General features: G+C 43.3%; 1 protein-coding gene across 1 annotated transcript in view; it reads left to right on the top strand.

Moving 5' to 3' along the window:
* The first annotated feature begins 690 nt into the window (after positions 1-690).
* The window catches only part of LOC135902404 (calcitonin gene-related peptide type 1 receptor-like), a 572,650-nt gene continuing 567,340 nt past the window's right edge, over positions 691-6,000 (top strand). The window contains exon 1 of the mRNA XM_065432417.2: positions 691-822. The gene's annotated coding sequence lies outside the window, so the exon portion shown is untranslated. The remainder of the gene's footprint in view (positions 823-6,000) is intronic.

Raw genomic sequence — 6,000 nt, 5'->3', positions numbered from 1 at the left:
GAGTTACGTTTATAAATGTTATGTTCCATGTATCATTGTGTACACCAGGCGGATATATTATGAACGTCAACCTGCTGAGCTGTCGTATCATTTTACGGTAAATAACTGTCACGGCTTCTCACCCGTTCGCCGCCGGCGCGAAGTCGACGACGAGGTACACAAGCCGGTTGGTCGTTCCGTACTCAAACGAACACAGTGAAGGGGTCAGAGTCGGGAGAAAGAAAAGTGATCTTTATCGACTCACAACAATGCGCAATTTAACAAAAAATGACACATGACCACTAACACACATGCAGTTAATGCAGATAAATGATGACGACAAAAAAAATGCAACGAGCAAGTAACAGTGAATATAAAAGCTAACCCTACAAAAGAATTCACTTAACAGTGGTCCACTAAAACAAAGTTCAAAAGAAAACAAATGACGGCATACCCATGGCCGGTCAGCAGCAGCAAGTTCATGCCACCAGGGCACCGCCACCGCAGTTGCGATGCTGTTCTCACCGTTTGAATTTGTAATAGTGCTGGTGACTGGGCTTGGTCTGCTGACGGCTACATCATCGACTTGGCTTTTCGTGACGCAGAAATGATGTAGTGCTGATGCTTCAATTGGGAATGCCGCTACTGAAATGGAACAATGCGTCCTATCTACGAGCTAGCAGTAACCTTCACCATGGCTTCTTGACAGAGGAGCGCACCTCGTCTGGCCACATGGAACTTTGTCAGCTGTTCTGCCGAGTATATAGGAGGCGTCAACATCTTTGACCCGTTGTGCCCGCCACCGCAGTTTCGATGCTGTCCTCGCCGTTTGCATTTGTACAGGTTAGATATCACGATTGCTATGCTTTTCGTGGCGACAATGTCTGTCTTTTAACGGTGCTGTCGCCACTTGATAGTTGCAAGCGTTTTCGTACACTTGCGATATACCTATGGCGGTGTTTGTTGCTGGGTGGTTATATCAAGGCGAACCCCGGTCCGATGACGACGGCACGAGAAGAGAACCTTGACTCACTGTGCAATGCAATTCTGCGTTTCAAGACAAACAATACAAGCCTTTTGGTATCCGTGAATAAAGTTCTAGAAATGCATAACACCCTTAAAAGAGACTTAGATACGCTTGCAAAACGCGTCGATGACCTTGAATCTAAATATGTGACCATGCCCTGTAAACAGCCCTCCGAAACCTGCAACAACGATGTTAGCGAACTCGAAGAAAAAATTGACGCCCTCGAAAACCTTTCACGAAGGTCAAATGCATTGTTCTTTGGCATTCAAGACAGCGATGATTTAGAAATCCGGGGAAGTACCGAGAACCTAGTTAGATAATTTTGTATAAATAAATTGTGTGTTTCAGTCCAGTTTATTGGGAGGGCCCACCACCTGGGCCGCTTCTAGACTGACAAAAATCGGCCAATAGCGAACTTCAATGCAAAAGAAACTTCATCTCTAATAAGCAATGGCAGGAAGCTCAAGGATACAGACTTCAGAATAACAGGGGACTACTCTGTTGCTGCGCACGATAAGTGTCGTAAACTTTGGCAGTTGTCGAAGTCGATAAAGAAAGGAGGGTGATCGCCCTCGCCTTGTGTTCAACAAGCTCTTTGTAAATAATGACGCTTACGTCTGGGACACGGATGCCAAGTGCGCAATTCGTTTGTAAATATCTGAAAATGGTGCGCCACAAGTAGAAAATTGAGCCTTGGGAAGCCACGACGAATGAATCAATCATCCGCCGGCCTTAGCACAATCAACTAACCCTTCGCTGCCACCACTCGGTAAGCATAGTCATGGCAATTCATTTTGTTTCCTTTATACAAATATAAGAAGCATACTCTCGAAAACCGTCCCACTTTCCTCAATTATCGACTCGGGTTCTGAATCAGTAATAGCGCTCACAGAAACGTGCCTTACAGACATCGTACCTAAAGACAATTTTCTTACACAGGTTTCGTTTAATACTCTTCGGTGTGGCAGAGCGAACTGCAGAGGCGGTGGTGTTTTGTTGGCAGTAAAAAGAGAATTATCATGCTTACCCATTATGCTCAGTACATTTCCTGAGTGCGTGTGGGTGTTGTTAAATGGTAGTAGTGCTGACATACTTATTGGTGTTTTTTATCGCGCCCAAGACATGGGCAGTATTTCTGCTGAAGAGTTTTTTTCGCATTTTCAGTGAAGCATGTAACCGATTTCCAAATGGTTCTTTATTAATATTTGGTGACTTTAGTTAGCCCCATATTACCTGGGAAACACTATCTGTCGCGGTGAGTGAAAGAGAATTTAACTCATTTCTTCAGTCATGTTTAGATATTTCATTATCTCAACTTATGATACAACCGACATGTTGCGCTGCCACTTGCCCCAGTATTCTCGATCTTGTCCTCACTAATGTTCCTGATATTTGCAGCAACATTAGTAATTCAGATAGTTTCTCCGACCATGATGTCATCACTGGTAACATAGTTTGTCCGCCTATCAGTAGAAAAATCATCACTAAGAAAATCAACTGCTAGAACAAAGCTAACTTTGATTCAATAAACGCCGGATAATCTCATTTTGCAGATTAGTTTCGTTATGACTAGCTGTCCCGTACAGTTGACGATAACTCAACCGTGTTCAAAAATGTGTTTACTGACCTGATTTGTAAGAATATACCGAGCATAACAATTACGAGTAACAGTTCTGCACCATGGTTTAACCAGAAACTGCAGCGTCAAAGCAAAAAAAAAAAAAAAGACGTTTCTACAGACAAGCCGGCAACTGCACTCTTTCATACTTGAGACTTAAATACAAGCAGTGCAACAGGGAATACCAGGCTCCGCTTAAAACCACTCGACGTCACTTTTTCAACCATGACCTTTTATCTATGCTAACAAGCCTGGTAAATTTTGGCAAGTAATAAACCGAAGGAGTCATCCTGATGTGACGCTTACTCATCCCACAGGCGCCACTGTACCAGAGTCAAGGTGTGCACAGGTATTAACGACACATTCTCGTCTGTATTCGCCCATGAGGACGTGACTTCATGCCCAAACAAAGGTACACTTCCAGCTATCGCCATGCCGCAGATAATTGTTAGCGAGTCCGGTATCGTATCATTACTTAATAATCGTAAGCTATAATCTGCATCTGATCACGTTGGATTCAACAAGTTACTCTAAAGTATATCACAAGGCATTCCAGTAATCTTGCGTGCTTTTTTTCGCAAACTTGAAACCAGGCCAAATTTCTAATGACTGGAGGATAGCCAAGGTCATACAAATTTTTGAATCTGGCGATCGCTCACCACCACTTAACGGCCCATTTCGTTAACTAGTAACGTCTTCACACTAATAGAACATGTCTTACATTAGCAAATCATAACATACCTAGGAGAACATAAGATAACTTTTAAATATCAGCACGGCTTTCCTAAGGGATATTGATGTGATGGTCAGCTAGCTGGATTTGCTAATGACTTGCTTTCATGGATTGATGCTGGCAACCAAATTGACGCCATCTTCATAGAGTTTTCAAAAGCTTTTGACCGTGTTCCTCACCGCACGCTACTACTCAAACTAAAATATCTTAACATTCACGCAGAAGACATTGCATGAATAAAACATTTCTTGTCATATCGAACTCAATTCACAAATATTAGTTACTACAACTCCTCCTTTATTCCAGTTACGTCTGCTGCTCCACAAAAGGGCGTGATTGGTCCTTTGCTTTTTCTACTCTACATTAATGATTTGCCTAACTGAATGTCGTCCCGAGTAAGACTGTTCGCCGATGATTGCTTTATGTACAGTAAAATTTCTACTGACACTGACCATGACGCACTGCAATCAAAACTAACCGCATTGAATACATGGTGTTCAGACTCGCAAAAGACCCTAAATTGTACTAAAAGTAAATGCACGTCATTTATACGCTCCTCGTCTCGCATTGCAACGTCATAGTCTCTTGATAATAATACTGTTGAGCTTACTACCGCGTATAAATGCCTAGGAGTCAATCTTCAATGTGATCTAAGATGGATTTATTACGTCAACGTCATTTTTGGTTGTCTTCACCGCACATTTGGATTAACCAAACACAGACTAAGACAAGCGCCTTCACACTTAAAAAACGTCGCGCATACTACATTATTCGTACCTAAAATTGAATATGCGCATCTGCCATCTGGGATCAGAACCAGGACTACATCGTACCTTTGCAAAGCCGTGCTGCCCGTTTTATCGTTTCAGATTATTCCCCGTACCATAGTGTTACATCTTCAAAGAAACGTGTCGAATTGGATCGCCTATCATTACGACGGAAACATGCTCGCCTATGACTCTTTTATAAACTTTATCATCACAAGCGTATGCATGATGACTTCTTTCAGTCACCCTCTGTCATTTTCCCTCGCCGAGATCACCCTTTTAAAGTCGAACGCCCGGTGTGTCACTCAGCTCGTTACGCGCGATCATTTATATCCAGAACGATACCTGAATAGAATAACCTACCAACAGACATTGCTATTTAAGCTCACCCCAATAAATTGCAACAAATGCTGCGAACATATATCCCGTGAAGTTTCTGGGCAATATGAAAATGTACTTTTTTTTAGTTGTTTTCTATATTGTGTTCCTCTGGTACCTTCACTATCCTTCTGTCATTGTCTCCAATTATTCTCTTTTGAGTGCCTTTGATGCATTCTCAATTTCAGGTGCTTCAATTTTCTAATTTCTTCTAATTATGTGTTAATTTGGTTTTATCCGAACTTTTATTTTACTACACGGAGCCGTGGTTGCGTATATTGTCGCGTTTGTCGCGGTTTTCTAACAAATTGTTATAAAAGTATGCCCACGTCCCCCCCCCCCCCCTATGTAGTATCCTTTTCCAGAGGGCCTTTAGGGGTATTTCAATAAATAAATAAATAAATAAATAAATAAATAAATAAATAAATAAATAAATAAATAAACCGTGCAGTCAATGACAGTGCTTTCCTGAAGGACGCTGGCGAGCCGATCTTGTTGCGGTGGATGCAAGTGCTGTGCTGGCTTTCCCGGGAACGGGTGGTTCCCCCCTGCTGTTGGAGGTCGTGCACTTGCATTGTACCACACAGACACACACGCACACCCGTGAGTCTTTGGAACTCTTTTGTCCATTGACAAACACAGAAGAAACGACGGCAGCCGGCCATACGGCGCCAAACCCTCTGACACACATACACTGCCAGCAATTCGTGGACACGGGATTACACAGAGACACCACTAATTTCAGGGTATTCGCAACCCACGCCGTCTTAGGAAGCTTCTCAATGCACACGCGGGGCAGAGAATGCATTGGGGTTCCTACAAAAGGCTCTCGGGGCATCAATGTCGCGCCAAAAAAAAAGAAATGAAAGCAATCTCTAAACCTGCCTTCGACTTTTTCGGCCGCATGCCCGAGTGGCAATACCCGTCTTGCTCGCCGGTTCCTATTCCCATGACCTTTTAGCACCCGTTGATCGGTGCCTCGCCGACTCGAATAATGCCGTACCGCGACAATAATCCAGTCGTCTGGAAAAAGCCAGACAAAACTCGGAATGACAGTGGGCAATTTGTTTATGTGAGCTAAACATAGCAGGAGAGCTTAATGGAACCTTGCGGCACGCCTGAGTGTATGTTGAACGTCAATGGATATGTGTAGTGGTGTTACTAAGGCGAAAGCCTTACATGTCTCATCAGACAGTCGACCTGCAAAGTCCTTGAGCGAAAACGTGCCAACAACACGAAAGGAACAAAAAGGCTACGAACTCTCAACCTCTGTTGTTAACTAAGGGAACGAACCGAGAGTTCGCCGCCTTAATTAACAACAAAGGTGGGAGTCGAACTGCGACTATTTGTGGGAGTGCAACCTACGGCCTTTGGCGTTAATGAAGATGACGTTAATTCAGACACAGTTAATTAAGTAAGACTTAAGGCACTCGAACCCAAGACTTTTGGTTGGAGTCCAACCCAGCACCTTGGGTGGTAATTAAGGCGAAGTAAGTGA

Source organism: Dermacentor albipictus, chromosome 1, assembly GCF_038994185.2.
Source record: "Dermacentor albipictus isolate Rhodes 1998 colony chromosome 1, USDA_Dalb.pri_finalv2, whole genome shotgun sequence".
Lineage (NCBI taxonomy): Eukaryota > Metazoa > Arthropoda > Arachnida > Ixodida > Ixodidae > Dermacentor > Dermacentor albipictus.
This window is presented reverse-complemented; position numbering and strand designations above follow the sequence as displayed.